The sequence below is a fragment of the Lepisosteus platostomus genome, chromosome 10 (assembly GCF_059453375.1).
Source record: "Lepisosteus platostomus isolate fLepPlt1 chromosome 10, fLepPlt1.hap1, whole genome shotgun sequence".
Lineage (NCBI taxonomy): Eukaryota > Metazoa > Chordata > Actinopteri > Semionotiformes > Lepisosteidae > Lepisosteus > Lepisosteus platostomus.
In genome coordinates, this window is record NC_142620.1 from 28,114,884 (window position 1) to 28,135,028 (window position 20,145).

The window sequence follows — 20,145 nt, forward strand, 5'->3', positions numbered from 1 at the left end:
CTCAGTGGGCTCTTCTGAGCCAGTCAGTTACACTGTGATTCCAAGGGTTGAGAAAACGCGTTTATTTCGGGCTGAAAAACACGTTTTGAAAAGTGTTCTGTTCCTGCCCTATAACTTACATGTTGTTGACCAAAGTTGCCAAAACGTGTTTATTTGTGCTGAAAAACACGTTTTGACAACTTCTGCACACTGGGGTTAAGGGCTGACTCAGTGGGCTCTTCTGAGCCAGTCAGTTACACTGTGATTCCAGGAGTTGAGAAAACGCGTTTATTTCGGGCTGAAAAACACGTTTTGAAAAGTGTTCTGTTCCTGCCCTATAACTTACATGTTGGTGACCAAAGTTGCCAAAACGTGTTTATTTGTGCTGAAAAACACGTTTTGACAACTTCTGCACACTGGGGTTAAGGGCTGACTCAGTGGGCTCTTCTGAGCCAGTCAGTTACACTGTGATTCCAAGGGTTGAGAAAACGCGTTTATTTCGGGCTGAAAAACACGTTTTGAAAAGTGTTCTGTTCCTGCCCTATAACTTACATGTTGTTGACCAAAGTTGCCAAAACGTGTTTATTTGTGCTGAAAAACACGTTTTGACAACTTCTGCACACTGGGGTTAAGGGCTGACTCAGTGGGCTCTTCTGAGCCAGTCATTTACACTGTGATTCCAGGAGTTGAGAAAACGCGTTTATTTCGGGCTGAAAAACACGTTTTGAAAAGTGTTCTGTTCCTGCCCTATAACTTACATGTTGTTGACCAAAGTTGCCAAAACGTGTTTATTTGTGCTGAAAAACACGTTTTGACAACTTCTGCACACTGGGGTTAAGGACTGACTCAGTGGGCTCTTCTGAGCCAGTCAGTTACACTGTGATTCCAGGAGTTGAGAAAACGCGTTTATTTCGGGCTGAAAAACACGTTTTGAAAAGTGTTCTGTTCCTGCCCTATAACTTACATGTTGGTGACCAAAGTTGCCAAGACGTGTTTATTTGTGCTTAAAAACACGTTTTGACAACTTTTGCACACTGGGGTTATGGGCTGACTCAGTGGGCTCTTCTGAGCCAGTCAGTTACACTGTGATTCCAAGGGTTGAGAAAACGCGTTTATTTCGGGCTGAAAAACACGTTTTGAAAAGTGTTCTGTTCCTGCCCTATAACTTACATGTTGGTGACCAAAGTTGCCAAAACGTGTTTATTTGTGCTGAAAAACACGTTTTGACAACTTCTGCACACTGGGGTTAAGGGCTGACTCAGTGGGCTCTTCTGAGCCAGTCAGTTACACTGTGATTCCAAGGGTTGAGAAAACGCGTTTATTTCGGGCTGAAAAACACGTTTTGAAAAGTGTTCTGTTCCTGCCCTATAACTTACATGTTGTTGACCAAAGTTGCCAAAACGTGTTTATTTGTGCTGAAAAACACGTTTTGACAACTTCTGCACACTGGGGTTAAGGGCTGACTCAGTGGGCTCTTCTGAGCCAGTCATTTACACTGTGATTCCAGGAGTTGAGAAAACGCGTTTATTTCGGGCTGAAAAACACGTTTTGAAAAGTGTTCTGTTCCTGCCCTATAACTTACATGTTGATGACCAAAGTTGCCAAAACGTGTTTATTTGTGCTGAAAAACACTTTTTGACAACTTCTGCACACTGGGGTTAAGGACTGACTCAGTGGGCTCTTCTGAGCCAGTCAGTTACACTGTGATTCCAGGAGTTGAGAAAACGCGTTTATTTCGGGCTGAAAAACACGTTTTGAAAAGTGTTCTGTTCCTGCCCTATAACTTACATGTTGGTGACCAAAGTTGCCAAGACGTGTTTATTTGTGCTTAAAAACACGTTTTGACAACTTTTGCACACTGGGGTTATGGGCTGACTCAGTGGGCTCTTCTGAGCCAGTCAGTTACACTGTGATTCCAAGGGTTGAGAAAACGCGTTTATTTCGGGCTGAAAAACACGTTTTGAAAAGTGTTCTGTTCCTGCCCTATAACTTACATGTTGGTGACCAAAGTTGCCAAAACGTGTTTATTTGTGCTGAAAAACACGTTTTGACAACTTCTGCACACTGGGGTTAAGGGCTGACTCAGTGGGCTCTTCTGAGCCAGTCAGTTACACTGTGATTCCAAGGGTTGAGAAAACGCGTTTATTTCGGGCTGAAAAACACGTTTTGAAAAGTGTTCTGTTCCTGCCCTATAACTTACATGTTGTTGACCAAAGTTGCCAAAACGTGTTTATTTGTGCTGAAAAACACGTTTTGACAACTCCTGCACACTGGGGTTAAGGGCTGACTCAGTGGGCTCTTCTGAGCCAGTCAGTTACACTGTGATTCCAGGAGTTGAGAAAACGCGTTTATTTCGGGCTGAAAAACACGTTTTGAAAAGTGTTCTGTTCCTGCCCTATAACTTACATGTTGGTGACCAAAGTTGCCAAGACGTGTTTATTTGTGCTTAAAAACACGTTTTGACAACTTTTGCACACTGGGGTTATGGGCTGACTCAGTGGGCTCTTCTGAGCCAGTCAGTTACACTGTGATTCCAAGGGTTGAGAAAACGCGTTTATTTCGGGCTGAAAAACACGTTTTGAAAAGTGTTCTGTTCCTGCCCTATAACTTACATGTTGGTGACCAAAGTTGCCAAAACGTGTTTATTTGTGCTGAAAAACACGTTTTGACAACTTCTGCACACTGGGGTTAAGGGCTGACTCAGTGGGCTCTTCTGAGCCAGTCATTTACACTGTGATTCCAGGAGTTGAGAAAACGCGTTTATTTCGGGCTGAAAAACACGTTTTGAAAAGTGTTCTGTTCCTGCCCTATAACTTACATGTTGTTGACCAAAGTTGCCAAAACGTGTTTATTTGTGCTGAAAAACACGTTTTGACAACTTCTGCACACTGGGGTTAAGGACTGACTCAGTGGGCTCTTCTGAGCCAGTCAGTTACACTGTGATTCCAGGAGTTGAGAAAACGCGTTTATTTCGGGCTGAAAAACACGTTTTGAAAAGTGTTCTGTTCCTGCCCTATAACTTACATGTTGGTGACCAAAGTTGCCAAGACGTGTTTATTTGTGCTTAAAAACACGTTTTGACAACTTTTGCACACTGGGGTTATGGGCTGACTCAGTGGGCTCTTCTGAGCCAGTCAGTTACACTGTGATTCCAAGGGTTGAGAAAACGCGTTTATTTCGGGCTGAAAAACACGTTTTGAAAAGTGTTCTGTTCCTGCCCTATAACTTACATGTTGGTGACCAAAGTTGCCAAAACGTGTTTATTTGTGCTGAAAAACACGTTTTGACAACTTCTGCACACTGGGGTTAAGGGCTGACTCAGTGGGCTCTTCTGAGCCAGTCAGTTACACTGTGATTCCAAGGGTTGAGAAAACGCGTTTATTTCGGGCTGAAAAACACGTTTTGAAAAGTGTTCTGTTCCTGCCCTATAACTTACATGTTGTTGACCAAAGTTGCCAAAACGTGTTTATTTGTGCTGAAAAACACGTTTTGACAACTCCTGCACACTGGGGTTAAGGGCTGACTCAGTGGGCTCTTCTGAGCCAGTCAGTTACACTGTGATTCCAGGAGTTGAGAAAACGCGTTTATTTCGGGCTGAAAAACACGTTTTGAAAAGTGTTCTGTTCCTGCCCTATAACTTACATGTTGGTGACCAAAGTTGCCAAGACGTGTTTATTTGTGCTTAAAAACACGTTTTGACAACTTTTGCACACTGGGGTTAAGGGCTGACTCAGTGGGCTCTTCTGAGCCAGTCAGTTACACTGTGATTCCAAGGGTTGAGAAAACGCGTTTATTTCGGGCTGAAAAACACGTTTTGAAAAGTGTTCTGTTCCTGCCCTATAACTTACATGTTGGTGACCAAAGTTGCCAAAACGTGTTTATTTGTGCTGAAAAACACGTTTTGACAACTTCTGCACACTGGGGTTAAGGGCTGACTCAGTGGGCTCTTCTGAGCCAGTCAGTTACACTGTGATTCCAAGAGTTGAGAAAACGCGTTTATTTCGGGCTGAAAAACACGTTTTGAAAAGTGTTCTGTTCCTGCCCTATAACTTACATGTTGTTGACCAAAGTTGCCAAAACGTGTTTATTTGGGCTGAAAAACACGTTTTGACAACTTCTGCACACTGGGGTTAAGGGCTGACTCAGTGGGCTCTTCTGAGCCAGTCAGTTACACTGTGATTCCAGGAGTTGAGAAAACGCGTTTATTTCGGGCTGAAAAACACGTTTTGAAAAGTGTTCTGTTCCTGCTTAATAACTTACATGTTGGTGACCAAAGTTGCCAAGACGTGTTTATTTGTGCTTAAAAACACGTTTTGACAACTTTTGCACACTGGGGTTAAGGGCTGACTCAGTGGGCTCTTCTGAGCCAGTCAGTTACACTGTGATTCCAAGGGTTGAGAAAACGCGTTTATTTCGGGCTGAAAAACACGTTTTAAAAAGTGTTCTGTTCCTGCCCTATAACTTACATGTTGGTGACCAAAGTTGCCAAAACGTGTTTATTTGTGCTGAAAAACACGTTTTGACAACTTCTGCACACTGGGGTTAAGGGCTGACTCAGTGGGCTCTTCTGAGCCAGTCAGTTACACTGTGATTCCAAGGGTTGAGAAAACGCGTTTATTTCGGGCTGAAAAACACGTTTTGAAAAGTGTTCTGTTCCTGCCCTATAACTTACATGTTGTTGACCAAAGTTGCCAAAACGTGTTTATTTGTGCTGAAAAACACGTTTTGACAACTCCTGCACACTGGGGTTAAGGGCTGACTCAGTGGGCTCTTCTGAGCCAGTCAGTTACACTGTGATTCCAAGAGTTGAGAAAACGCGTTTATTTCGGGCTGAAAAACACGTTTTGAAAAGTGTTCTGTTCCTGCCCTATAACTTACATGTTGGTGACCAAAGTTGCCAAAACGTGTTTATTTGTGCTGAAAAACACGTTTTGACAACTTCTGCACACTGGGGTTAAGGGCTGACTCAGTGGGCTCTTCTGAACCAGTCAGTTACACTGTGATTCCAAGAGTTGAGAAAACGCGTTTATTTCGGCTGAAAAACACGTTTTGAAAAGTGTTCTGTTCCTGCCCTATAACTTACATGTTGTTGACCAAAGTTGCCAAAACGTGTTTATTTGTGCTGAAAAACACGTTTTGACAACTTCTGCACACTGGGGTTAAGGGCTGACTCAGTGGGCTCTTCTGAGCCAGTCAGTTACACTGTGATTCCAAGAGTTGAGAAAACGCGTTTATTTCGGGCTGAAAAACACGTTTTGAAAAGTGTTCTGTTCCTGCCCTATAACTTACATGTTGTTGACCAAAGTTGCCAAAACGTGTTTATTTGTGCTGAAAAACACGTTTTGACAACTTCTGCACACTGGGGTTAAGGGCTGACTCAGTGGGCTCTTCTGAGCCAGTCAGTTACACTGTGATTCCAAGTGTTGAGAAAACGCGTTTATTTCGGGCTGAAAAACACGTTTTGAAAAGTGTTCTGTTCCTGCCCTATAACTTACATGTTGTTGACCAAAGTTGCCAAAACGTGTTTATTTGTGCTGAAAAACACGTTTTGACAACTTCTGCACACTGGGGTTAAGGGCTGACTCAGTGGGCTCTTCTGAGCCAGTCAGTTACACTGTGATTCCAGGAGTTGAGAAAACGCGTTTATTTCGGGCTGAAAAACACGTTTTGAAAAGTGTTCTGTTCCTGCCCTATAACTTACATGTTGGTGACAAAAGTTGCCAAAACGTGTTTATTTGTGCTGAAAAACACGTTTTGACAACTTCTGCACACTGGGGTTAAGGGCTGAATCAGTGGGCTCTTCTGAGCCAGTCAGTTACACTGTGATTCCAAGGGTTGAGAAAACGCGTTTATTTCGGGCTGAAAAACACGTTTTGAAAAGTGTTCTGTTCCTGCCCTATAACTTACATGTTGGTGACCAAAGTTGCCAAAACGTGTTTATTTGTGCTGAAAAACACGTTTTGACAACTTCAGCACACTGGGGTTAAGGGCTGACTCAGTGGGCTCTTCTGAGCCAGTCAGTTACACTGTGATTCCAGGAGTTGAGAAAACGCGTTTATTTCGGGCTGAAAAACACGTTTTGAAAAGTGTTCTGTTCCTGCCCTATAACTTACATGTTGTTGACCAAAGTTGCCAAAACGTGTTTATTTGTGCTGAAAAACACGTTTTGACAACTTCTGCACACTGGGGTTAAGGGCTGACTCAGTGGGCTCTTCTGAGCCAGTCAGTTACACTGTGATTCCAGGAGTTGAGAAAACGCGTTTATTTCGGGCTGAAAAACACGTTTTGAAAAGTGTTCTGTTCCTGCCCTATAACTTACATGTTGGTGACCAAAGTTGCCAAAACGTGTTTATTTGTGCTTTAAAACACGTTTTGACAACTTCTGCACACTGGGGTTAAGGGCTGACTCAGTGGGCTCTTCTGAGCCAGTCAGTTACACTGTGATTCCAAGGGTTGAGAAAACGCGTTTATTTCGGGCTGAAAAACACGTTTTGAAAAGTGTTCTGTTCCTGCCCTATAACTTACATGTTGGTGACCAAAGTTGCCAAAACGTGTTTATTTGTGCTGAAAAACACGTTTTGACAACTTCTGCACACTGGGGTTAAGGGCTGACTCAGTGGGCTCTTCTGAGCCAGTCAGTTACACTGTGATTCCAGGAGTTGAGAAAACGCGTTTATTTCGGGCTGAAAAACACGTTTTGAAAAGTGTTCTGTTCCTGCCCTATAACTTACATGTTGTTGACCAAAGTTGCCAAAACGTGTTTATTTGTGCTGAAAAACACGTTTTGACAACTTCTGCACACTGGGGTTAAGGGCTGACTCAGTGGGCTCTTCTGAGCCAGTCAGTTACACTGTGATTCCAGGAGTTGAGAAAACGCGTTTATTTCGGGCTGAAAAACACGTTTTGAAAAGTGTTCTGTTCCTGCCCTATAACTTACATGTTGGTGACCAAAGTTGCCAAAACGTGTTTATTTGTGCTTTAAAACACGTTTTGACAACTTCTGCACACTGGGGTTAAGGGCTGACTCAGTGGGCTCTTCTGAGCCAGTCAGTTACACTGTGATTCCAAGGGTTGAGAAAACGCGTTTATTTCGGGCTGAAAAACACGTTTTGAAAAGTGTTCTGTTCCTGCCCTATAACTTACATGTTGTTGACCAAAGTTGCCAAAACGTGTTTATTTGTGCTGAAAAACACGTTTTGACAACTCCTGCACACTGGGGTTAAGGGCTGACTCAGTGGGCTCTTCTGAGCCAGTCAGTTACACTGTGATTCCAAGAGTTGAGAAAACGCGTTTATTTCGGGCTGAAAAACACGTTTTGAAAAGTGTTCTGTTCCTGCCCTATAACTTACATGTTGTTGACCAAAGTTGCCAAAACGTGTTTATTTGGGCTGAAAAACACGTTTTGACAACTTCTGCACACTGGGTTTAAGGGCTGACTCAGTGGGCTCTTCTGAGCCAGTCAGTTACACTGTGATTCCAGGAGTTGAGAAAACGCGTTTATTTCGGGCTGAAAAACACGTTTTGAAAAGTGTTCTGTTCCTGCCCTATAACTTACATGTTGGTGACCAAAGTTGCCAAAACGTGTTTATTTGTGCTGAAAAACACGTTTTGACAACTTCTGCACACTGGGGTTAAGGGCTGAATCAGTGGGCTCTTCTGAGCCAGTCAGTTACACTGTGATTCCAAGAGTTGAGAAAACGCGTTTATTTCGGGCTGAAAAACACGTTTTGAAAAGTGTTCTGTTCCTGCCCTATAACTTACATGTTGTTGACCAAAGTTGCCAAAACGTGTTTATTTGTGCTGAAAAACACGTTTTGACAACTCCTGCACACTGGGGTTAAGGGCTGACTCAGTGGGCTCTTCTGAGCCAGTCAGTTACACTGTGATTCCAGGAGTTGAGAAAACGCGTTTATTTCGGGCTGAAAAACACGTTTTGAAAAGTGTTCTGTTCCTGCCCTATAACTTACATGTTGGTGACCAAAGTTGCCAAGACGTGTTTATTTGTGCTTAAAAACACGTTTTGACAACTTTTGCACACTGGGGTTATGGGCTGACTCAGTGGGCTCTTCTGAGCCAGTCAGTTACACTGTGATTCCAAGGGTTGAGAAAACGCGTTTATTTCGGGCTGAAAAACACGTTTTGAAAAGTGTTCTGTTCCTGCCCTATAACTTACATGTTGGTGACCAAAGTTGCCAAAACGTGTTTATTTGTGCTGAAAAACACGTTTTGACAACTTCTGCACACTGGGGTTAAGGGCTGACTCAGTGGGCTCTTCTGAGCCAGTCATTTACACTGTGATTCCAGGAGTTGAGAAAACGCGTTTATTTCGGGCTGAAAAACACGTTTTGAAAAGTGTTCTGTTCCTGCCCTATAACTTACATGTTGTTGACCAAAGTTGCCAAAACGTGTTTATTTGTGCTGAAAAACACGTTTTGACAACTTCTGCACACTGGGGTTAAGGACTGACTCAGTGGGCTCTTCTGAGCCAGTCAGTTACACTGTGATTCCAGGAGTTGAGAAAACGCGTTTATTTCGGGCTGAAAAACACGTTTTGAAAAGTGTTCTGTTCCTGCCCTATAACTTACATGTTGGTGACCAAAGTTGCCAAGACGTGTTTATTTGTGCTTAAAAACACGTTTTGACAACTTTTGCACACTGGGGTTATGGGCTGACTCAGTGGGCTCTTCTGAGCCAGTCAGTTACACTGTGATTCCAAGGGTTGAGAAAACGCGTTTATTTCGGGCTGAAAAACACGTTTTGAAAAGTGTTCTGTTCCTGCCCTATAACTTACATGTTGGTGACCAAAGTTGCCAAAACGTGTTTATTTGTGCTGAAAAACACGTTTTGACAACTTCTGCACACTGGGGTTAAGGGCTGACTCAGTGGGCTCTTCTGAGCCAGTCAGTTACACTGTGATTCCAAGGGTTGAGAAAACGCGTTTATTTCGGGCTGAAAAACACGTTTTGAAAAGTGTTCTGTTCCTGCCCTATAACTTACATGTTGTTGACCAAACTTGCCAAAACGTGTTTATTTGTGCTGAAAAACACGTTTTGACAACTCCTGCACACTGGGGTTAAGGGCTGACTCAGTGGGCTCTTCTGAGCCAGTCAGTTACACTGTGATTCCAGGAGTTGAGAAAACGCGTTTATTTCGGGCTGAAAAACACGTTTTGAAAAGTGTTCTGTTCCTGCCCTATAACTTACATGTTGGTGACCAAAGTTGCCAAGACGTGTTTATTTGTGCTTAAAAACACGTTTTGACAACTTTTGCACACTGGGGTTAAGGGCTGACTCAGTGGGCTCTTCTGAGCCAGTCAGTTACACTGTGATTCCAAGGGTTGAGAAAACGCGTTTATTTCGGGCTGAAAAACACGTTTTGAAAAGTGTTCTGTTCCTGCCCTATAACTTACATGTTGGTGACCAAAGTTGCCAAAACGTGTTTATTTGTGCTGAAAAACACGTTTTGACAACTTCTGCACACTGGGGTTAAGGGCTGACTCAGTGGGCTCTTCTGAGCCAGTCAGTTACACTGTGATTCCAAGAGTTGAGAAAACGCGTTTATTTCGGGCTGAAAAACACGTTTTGAAAAGTGTTCTGTTCCTGCCCTATAACTTACATGTTGGTGACCAAAGTTGCCAAGACGTGTTTATTTGTGCTTAAAAACACGTTTTGACAACTTTTGCACACTGGGGTTAAGGGCTGACTCAGTGGGCTCTTCTGAGCCAGTCAGTTACACTGTGATTCCAAGGGTTGAGAAAACGCGTTTATTTCGGGCTGAAAAACACGTTTTAAAAAGTGTTCTGTTCCTGCCCTATAACTTACATGTTGGTGACCAAAGTTGCCAAAACGTGTTTATTTGTGCTGAAAAACACGTTTTGACAACTTCTGCACACTGGGGTTAAGGGCTGACTCAGTGGGCTCTTCTGAGCCAGTCAGTTACACTGTGATTCCAAGGGTTGAGAAAACGCGTTTATTTCGGGCTGAAAAACACGTTTTGAAAAGTGTTCTGTTCCTGCCCTATAACTTACATGTTGTTGACCAAAGTTGCCAAAACGTGTTTATTTGTGCTGAAAAACACGTTTTGACAACTCCTGCACACTGGGGTTAAGGGCTGACTCAGTGGGCTCTTCTGAGCCAGTCAGTTACACTGTGATTCCAAGAGTTGAGAAAACGCGTTTATTTCGGGCTGAAAAACACGTTTTGAAAAGTGTTCTGTTCCTGCCCTATAACTTACATGTTGGTGACCAAAGTTGCCAAAACGTGTTTATTTGTGCTGAAAAACACGTTTTGACAACTTCTGCACACTGGGGTTAAGGGCTGACTCAGTGGGCTCTTCTGAACCAGTCAGTTACACTGTGATTCCAAGAGTTGAGAAAACGCGTTTATTTCGGCTGAAAAACACGTTTTGAAAAGTGTTCTGTTCCTGCCCTATAACTTACATGTTGTTGACCAAAGTTGCCAAAACGTGTTTATTTGTGCTGAAAAACACGTTTTGACAACTTCTGCACACTGGGGTTAAGGGCTGACTCAGTGGGCTCTTCTGAGCCAGTCAGTTACACTGTGATTCCAAGAGTTGAGAAAACGCGTTTATTTCGGGCTGAAAAACACGTTTTGAAAAGTGTTCTGTTCCTGCCCTATAACTTACATGTTGTTGACCAAAGTTGCCAAAACGTGTTTATTTGTGCTGAAAAACACGTTTTGACAACTTCTGCACACTGGGGTTAAGGGCTGACTCAGTGGGCTCTTCTGAGCCAGTCAGTTACACTGTGATTCCAGGAGTTGAGAAAACGCGTTTATTTCGGGCTGAAAAACACGTTTTGAAAAGTGTTCTGTTCCTGCCCTATAACTTACATGTTGGTGACAAAAGTTGCCAAAACGTGTTTATTTGTGCTGAAAAACACGTTTTGACAACTTCTGCACACTGGGGTTAAGGGCTGAATCAGTGGGCTCTTCTGAGCCAGTCAGTTACACTGTGATTCCAAGGGTTGAGAAAACGCGTTTATTTCGGGCTGAAAAACACGTTTTGAAAAGTGTTCTGTTCCTGCCCTATAACTTACATGTTGGTGACCAAAGTTGCCAAAACGTGTTTATTTGTGCTGAAAAACACGTTTTGACAACTTCTGCACACTGGGGTTAAGGGCTGACTCAGTGGGCTCTTCTGAGCCAGTCAGTTACACTGTGATTCCAGGAGTTGAGAAAACGCGTTTATTTCGGACTGAAAAACACGTTTTGAAAAGTGTTCTGTTCCTGCCCTATAACTTACATGTTGTTGACCAAAGTTGCCAAAACGTGTTTATTTGTGCTGAAAAACACGTTTTGACAACTTCTGCACACTGGGGTTAAGGGCTGACTCAGTGGGCTCTTCTGAGCCAGTCAGTTACACTGTGATTCCAGGAGTTGAGAAAACGCGTTTATTTCGGGCTGAAAAACACGTTTTGAAAAGTGTTCTGTTCCTGCCCTATAACTTACATGTTGGTGACCAAAGTTGCCAAGACGTGTTTATTTGTGCTTAAAAACACGTTTTGACAACTTTTGCACACTGGGGTTAAGGGCTGACTCAGTGGGCTCTTCTGAGCCAGTCAGTTACACTGTGATTCCAAGGGTTGAGAAAACGCGTTTATTTCGGGCTGAAAAACACGTTTTGAAAAGTGTTCTGTTCCTGCCCTATAACTTACATGTTGGTGACCAAAGTTGCCAAAACGTGTTTATTTGTGCTTTAAAACACGTTTTGACAACTTCTGCACACTGGGGTTAAGGGCTGACTCAGTGGGCTCTTCTGAGCCAGTCAGTTACACTGTGATTCCAAGGGTTGAGAAAACGCGTTTATTTCGGGCTGAAAAACACGTTTTGAAAAGTGTTCTGTTCCTGCCCTATAACTTACATGTTGTTGACCAAAGTTGCCAAAACGTGTTTATTTGTGCTGAAAAACACGTTTTGACAACTCCTGCACACTGGGGTTAAGGGCTGACTCAGTGGGCTCTTCTGAGCCAGTCAGTTACACTGTGATTCCAAGAGTTGAGAAAACGCGTTTATTTCGGGCTGAAAAACACGTTTTGAAAAGTGTTCTGTTCCTGCCCTATAACTTACATGTTGTTGACCAAAGTTGCCAAAACGTGTTTATTTGGGCTGAAAAACACGTTTTGACAACTTCTGCACACTGGGTTTAAGGGCTGACTCAGTGGGCTCTTCTGAGCCAGTCAGTTACACTGTGATTCCAGGAGTTGAGAAAACGCGTTTATTTCGGGCTGAAAAACACGTTTTGAAAAGTGTTCTGTTCCTGCCCTATAACTTACATGTTGGTGACCAAAGTTGCCAAAACGTGTTTATTTGTGCTGAAAAACACGTTTTGACAACTTCTGCACACTGGGGTTAAGGGCTGAATCAGTGGGCTCTTCTGAGCCAGTCAGTTACACTGTGATTCCAAGAGTTGAGAAAACGCGTTTATTTCGGGCTGAAAAACACGTTTTGAAAAGTGTTCTGTTCCTGCCCTATAACTTACATGTTGTTGACCAAAGTTGCCAAAACGTGTTTATTTGTGCTGAAAAACACGTTTTGACAACTTCTGCACACTGGGGTTAAGGGCTGACTCAGTGGGCTCTTCTGAGCCAGTCAGTTACACTGTGATTCCAGGAGTTGAGAAAACGCGTTTATTTCGGGCTGAAAAACACGTTTTGAAAAGTGTTCTGTTCCTGCCCTATAACTTACATGTTGGTGACCAAAGTTGCCAAAACGTGTTTATTTGTGCTGAAAAACACGTTTTGACAACTTCTGCACACTGGGGTTAAGGGCTGACTCAGTGGGCTCTTCTGAACCAGTCAGTTACACTGTGATTCCAAGAGTTGAGAAAACGCGTTTATTTCGGCTGAAAAACACGTTTTGAAAAGTGTTCTGTTCCTGCCCTATAACTTACATGTTGTTGACCAAAGTTGCCAAAACGTGTTTATTTGTGCTGAAAAACACGTTTTGACAACTTCTGCACACTGGGGTTAAGGGCTGACTCAGTGGGCTCTTCTGAGCCAGTCAGTTACACTGTGATTCCAAGGGTTGAGAAAACGCGTTTATTTCGGGCTGAAAAACACGTTTTGAAAAGTGTTCTGTTCCTGCCCTATAACTTACATGTTGTTGACCAAAGTTGCCAAAACGTGTTTATTTGTGCTGAAAAACACGTTTTGACAACTTCTGCACACTGGGGTTAAGGGCTGACTCAGTGGGCTCTTCTGAGCCAGTCAGTTACACTGTGATTCCAAGGGTTGAGAAAACGCGTTTATTTCGGGCTGAAAAACACGTTTTGAAAAGTGTTCTGTTCCTGCCCTATAACTTACATGTTGTTGACCAAAGTTGCCAAAACGTGTTTATTTGTGCTGAAAAACACGTTTTGACAACTTCTGCACACTGGGGTTAAGGGCTGACTCAGTGGGCTCTTCTGAGCCAGTCAGTTACACTGTGATTCCAGGAGTTGAGAAAACGCGTTTATTTCGGGCTGAAAAACACGTTTTGAAAAGTGTTCTGTTCCTGCCCTATAACTTACATGTTGGTGACAAAAGTTGCCAAAACGTGTTTATTTGTGCTGAAAAACACGTTTTGACAACTTCTGCACACTGGGGTTAAGGGCTGACTCAGTGGGCTCTTCTGAGCCAGTCAGTTACACTGTGATTCCAGGAGTTGAGAAAACGCGTTTATTTCGGGCTGAAAAACACGTTTTGAAAAGTGTTCTGTTCCTGCCCTATAACTTACATGTTGGTGACCAAAGTTGCCAAAACGTGTTTATTTGTGCTGAAAAACACGTTTTGACAACTTCTGCACACTGGGGTTAAGGGCTGACTCAGTGGGCTCTTCTGAACCAGTCAGTTACACTGTGATTCCAAGAGTTGAGAAAACGCGTTTATTTCGGCTGAAAAACACGTTTTGAAAAGTGTTCTGTTCCTGCCCTATAACTTACATGTTGTTGACCAAAGTTGCCAAAACGTGTTTATTTGTGCTGAAAAACACGTTTTGACAACTTCTGCACACTGGGGTTAAGGGCTGACTCAGTGGGCTCTTCTGAGCCAGTCAGTTACACTGTGATTCCAAGGGTTGAGAAAACGCGTTTATTTCGGGCTGAAAAACACGTTTTGAAAAGTGTTCTGTTCCTGCCCTATAACTTACATGTTGTTGACCAAAGTTGCCAAAACGTGTTTATTTGTGCTGAAAAACACGTTTTGACAACTTCTGCACACTGGGGTTAAGGGCTGACTCAGTGGGCTCTTCTGAGCCAGTCAGTTACACTGTGATTCCAAGAGTTGAGAAAACGCGTTTATTTCGGGCTGAAAAACACGTTTTGAAAAGTGTTCTGTTCCTGCCCTATAACTTACATGTTGGTGACCAAAGTTGCCAAAACGTGTTTATTTGTGCTGAAAAACACGTTTTGACAACTTCTGCACACTGGGGTTAAGGGCTGACTCAGTGGGCTCTTCTGAACCAGTCAGTTACACTGTGATTCCAAGAGTTGAGAAAACGCGTTTATTTCGGCTGAAAAACACGTTTTGAAAAGTGTTCTGTTCCTGCCCTATAACTTACATGTTGTTGACCAAAGTTGCCAAAACGTGTTTATTTGTGCTGAAAAACACGTTTTGACAACTTCTGCACACTGGGGTTAAGGGCTGACTCAGTGGGCTCTTCTGAGCCAGTCAGTTACACTGTGATTCCAAGAGTTGAGAAAACGCGTTTATTTCGGGCTGAAAAACACGTTTTGAAAAGTGTTCTGTTCCTGCCCTATAACTTACATGTTGTTGACCAAAGTTGCCAAAACGTGTTTATTTGTGCTGAAAAACACGTTTTGACAACTTCTGCACACTGGGGTTAAGGGCTGACTCAGTGGGCTCTTCTGAGCCAGTCAGTTACACTGTGATTCCAAGGGTTGAGAAAACGCGTTTATTTCGGGCTGAAAAACACGTTTTGAAAAGTGTTCTGTTCCTGCCCTATAACTTACATGTTGTTGACCAAAGTTGCCAAAACGTGTTTATTTGTGCTGAAAAACACGTTTTGACAACTTCTGCACACTGGGGTTAAGGGCTGACTCAGTGGGCTCTTCTGAGCCAGTCAGTTACACTGTGATTCCAGGAGTTGAGAAAACGCGTTTATTTCGGGCTGAAAAACACGTTTTGAAAAGTGTTCTGTTCCTGCCCTATAACTTACATGTTGGTGACAAAAGTTGCCAAAACGTGTTTATTTGTGCTGAAAAACACGTTTTGACAACTTCTGCACACTGGGGTTAAGGGCTGAATCAGTGGGCTCTTCTGAGCCAGTCAGTTACACTGTGATTCCAAGGGTTGAGAAAACGCGTTTATTTCGGGCTGAAAAACACGTTTTGAAAAGTGTTCTGTTCCTGCCCTATAACTTACATGTTGGTGACCAAAGTTGCCAAAACGTGTTTATTTGTGCTGAAAAACACGTTTTGACAACTTCTGCACACTGGGGTTAAGGGCTGACTCAGTGGGCTCTTCTGAGCCAGTCAGTTACACTGTGATTCCAGGAGTTGAGAAAACGCGTTTATTTCGGGCTGAAAAACACGTTTTGAAAAGTGTTCTGTTCCTGCCCTATAACTTACATGTTGTTGACCAAAGTTGCCAAAACGTGTTTATTTGTGCTGAAAAACACGTTTTGACAACTTCTGCACACTGGGGTTAAGGGCTGACTCAGTGGGCTCTTCTGAGCCAGTCAGTTACACTGTGATTCCAGGAGTTGAGAAAACGCGTTTATTTCGGGCTGAAAAACACGTTTTGAAAAGTGTTCTGTTCCTGCCCTATAACTTACATGTTGGTGACCAACGTTGCCAAGACGTGTTTATTTGTGCTTAAAAACACGTTTTGACAACTTCTGCACACTGGGGTTAAGGGCTGACTCAGTGGGCTCTTCTGAGCCAGTCAGTTACACTGTGATTCCAAGAGTTGAGAAAACGCGTTTATTTCGGGCTGAAAAACACGTTTTGAAAAGTGTTCTGTTCCTGCCCTATAACTTACATGTTGTTGACCAAAGTTGCCAAAACGTGTTTATTTGTGCTGAAAAACACGTTTTGACAACTTCTGCACACTGGGGTTAAGGGCTGACTCAGTGGGCTCTTCTGAGCCAGTCAGTTACACTGTGATTCCAAGGGTTGAGAAAACGCGTTTATTTCGGGCTGAAAAACACGTTTTGAAAAGTGTTCTGTTCCTGCCCTATAACTTACATGTTGTTGACCAAAGTTGCCAAAACGTGTTTATTTGTGCTGAAAAACACGTTTTGACAACTTCTGCACACTGGGGTTAAGGGCTGACTCAGTGGGCTCTTCTGAGCCAGTCAGTTACACTGTGATTCCAGGAGTTGAGAAAACGCGTTTATTTCGGGCTGAAAAACACGTTTTGAAAAGTGTTCTGTTCCTGCCCTATAACTTACATGTTGGTGACAAAAGTTGCCAAAACGTGTTTATTTGTGCTGAAAAACACGTTTTGACAACTTCTGCACACTGGGGTTAAGGGCTGAATCAGTGGGCTCTTCTGAGCCAGTCAGTTACACTGTGATTCCAAGGGTTGAGAAAACGCGTTTATTTCGGGCTGAAAAACACGTTTTGAAAAGTGTTCTGTTCCTGCCCTATAACTTACATGTTGGTGACCAAAGTTGCCAAAACGTGTTTATTTGTGCTGAAAAACACGTTTTGACAACTTCTGCACACTGGGGTTAAGGGCTGACTCAGTGGGCTCTTCTGAGCCAGTCAGTTACACTGTGATTCCAGGAGTTGAGAAAACGCGTTTATTTCGGGCTGAAAAACACGTTTTGAAAAGTGTTCTGTTCCTGCCCTATAACTTACATGTTGTTGACCAAAGTTGCCAAAACGTGTTTATTTGTGCTGAAAAACACGTTTTGACAACTTCTGCACACTGGGGTTAAGGGCTGACTCAGTGGGCTCTTCTGAGCCAGTCAGTTACACTGTGATTCCAGGAGTTGAGAAAACGCGTTTATTTCGGGCTGAAAAACACGTTTTGAAAAGTGTTCTGTTCCTGCCCTATAACTTACATGTTGGTGACCAACGTTGCCAAGACGTGTTTATTTGTGCTTAAAAACACGTTTTGACAACTTTTGCACACTGGGGTTAAGGGCTGACTCAGTGGGCTCTTCTGAGCCAGTCAGTTACACTGTGATTCCAAGGGTTGAGAAAACGCGTTTATTTCGGGCTGAAAAACACGTTTTGAAAAGTGTTCTGTTCCTGCCCTATAACTTACATGTTGGTGACCAAAGTTGCCAAAACGTGTTTATTTGTGCTGAAAAACACGTTTTGACAACTTCTGCACACTGGGGTTAAGGGCTGACTCAGTGGGCTCTTCTGAGCCAGTCAGTTACACTGTGATTCCAAGGGTTGAGAAAACGCGTTTATTTCGGGCTGAAAAACACGTTTTGAAAAGTGTTCTGTTCCTGCCCTATAACTTACATGTTGTTGACCAAAGTTGCCAAAACGTGTTTATTTGTGCTGAAAAACACGTTTTGACAACTCCTGCACACTGGGGTTAAGGGCTGACTCAGTGGGCTCTTCTGAGCCAGTCAGTTACACTGTGATTCCAAGAGTTGAGAAAACGCGTTTATTTCGGGCTGAAAAACACGTTTTGAAAAGTGTTCTGTTCCTGCCCTATAACTTACATGTTGTTGACCAAAGTTGCCAAAACGTGTTTATTTGTGCTGAAAAACACGTTTTGACAACTTCTGCACACTGGGGTTAAGGGCTGACTCAGTGGGCTCTTCTGAGCCAGTCAGTTACACTGTGATTCCAGGAGTTGAGAAAACGCGTTTATTTCGGGCTGAAAAACACGTTTTGAAAAGTGTTCTGTTCCTGCCCTATAACTTACATGTTGGTGACCAAAGTTGCCAAAACGTGTTTATTTGTGCTGAAAAACACGTTTTGACAACTTCTGCACACTGGGGTTAAGGGCTGAATCAGTGGGCTCTTCTGAGCCAGTCAGTTACACTGTGATTCCAAGAGTTGAGAAAACGCGTTTATTTCGGGCTGAAAAACACGTTTTGAAAAGTGTTCTGTTCCTGCCCTATAACTTACATGTTGTTGACCAAAGTTGCCAAAACGTGTTTATTTGTGCTGAAAAACACGTTTTGACAACTTCTGCACACTGGGGTTAAGGGCTGACTCAGTGGGCTCTTCTGAGCCAGTCAGTTACACTGTGATTCCAAGAGTTGAGAAAACGCGTTTATTTCGGGCTGAAAAACACGTTTTGAAAAGTGTTCTGTTCCTGCCCTATAACTTACATGTTGTTGACCAAAGTTGCCAAAACGTGTTTATTTGTGCTGAAAAACACGTTTTGACAACTTCTGCACACTGGGGTTAAGGGCTGACTCAGTGGGCTCTTCTGAGCCAGTCAGTTACACTGTGATTCCAGGAGTTGAGAAAACGCGTTTATTTCGGGCTGAAAAACACGTTTTGAAAAGTGTTCTGTTCCTGCCCTATAACTTACATGTTGGTGACCAAAGTTGCCAAAACGTGTTTATTTGTGCTGAAAAACACGTTTTGACAACTTCTGCACACTGGGGTTAAGGGCTGAATCAGTGGGCTCTTCTGAGCCAGTCAGTTACACTGTGATTCCAAGAGTTGAGAAAACGCGTTTATTTCGGGCTGAAAAACACGTTTTGAAAAGTGTTCTGTTCCTGCCCTATAACTTACATGTTGTTGACCAAAGTTGCCAAAACGTGTTTATTTGTGCTGAAAAACACGTTTTGACAACTTCTGCACACTGGGGATAAGGGCTGACTCATTGGGCTCTTCTGAGCCAGTCAGTTACACTGTGATTCCAAGGGTTGAGAAAACGCGTTTATTTCGGGCTGAAAAACACGTTTTGAAAAGTGTTCTGTTCCTGCCCTATAACTTACATGTTGTTGACCAAAGTTGCCAAAACGTGTTTATTTGTGCTGAAAAACACGTTTTGACAACTTCTGCACACTGGGGTTAAGGGCTGACTCAGTGGGCTCTTCTGAGCCAGTCAGTTACACTGTGATTCCAAGGGTTGAGAAAACGCGTTTATTTCGGGCTGAAAAACACGTTTTGAAAAGTGTTCTGTTCCTGCCCTATAACTTACATGTTGTTGACCAAAGTTGCCAAAACGTGTTTATTTGTGCTGAAAAACACGTTTTGACAACTTCTGCACACTGGGGTTAAGGGCTGACTCAGTGGACTCTTCTGAGCCAGTCAGTTACACTGTGATTCCAAGAGTTGAGAAAACGCGTTTATTTCGGGCTGAAAAACACGTTTTGAAAAGTGTTCTGTTCCTGCCCTATAACTTACATGTTGTTGACCAAAGTTGCCAAAACGTGTTTATTTGTGCTGAAAAACACGTTTTGACAACTTCTGCACACTGGGGTTAAGGGCTGACTCAGTGGGCTCTTCTGAGCCAGTCAGTTACACTGTGATTCCAGGAGTTGAGAAAACGCGTTTATTTCGGGCTGAAAAACACGTTTTGAAAAGTGTTCTGTTCCTGCCCTATAACTTACATGTTGGTGACCAAAGTTGCCAAAACGTGTTTATTTGTGCTGAAAAACACGTTTTGACAACTTCTGCACACTGGGGTTAAGAGCTGACTCAGTGGGCTCTTCTGAGCCAGTCAGTTACACTGTGATTCCAAGGGTTGAGAAAACGCGTTTATTTCGGGCTGAAAAACACGTTTTGAAAAGTGTTCTGTTCCTGCCCTATAACTTACATGTTGTTGACCAAAGTTGCCAAAACGTGTTTATTTGTGCTGAAAAACACGTTTTGACAACTTCTGCACACTGGGGTTAAGGGCTGACTCAGTGGGCTCTTCTGAGCCAGTCAGTTACACTGTGATTCCAGGAGTTGAGAAAACGCGTTTATTTCGGGCTGAAAAACACGTTTTGAAAAGTGTTCTGTTACTGCCCTATAACTTACATGTTGTTGACCAAAGTTGCCAAAACGTGTTTATTTGTGCTGAAAAACACGTTTTGACAACTTCTGCACACTGGGGTTAAGGGCTGACTCAGTGGGCTCTTCTGAGCCAGTCAGTTACACTGTGATTCCAGGAGTTGAGAAAACGCGTTTATTTCGGGCTGAAAAACACGTTTTGAAAAGTGTTCTGTTCCTGCCCTATAACTTACATGTTGGTGACCAAAGTTGCCAAAACGTGTTTATTTGTGCTTAAAAACA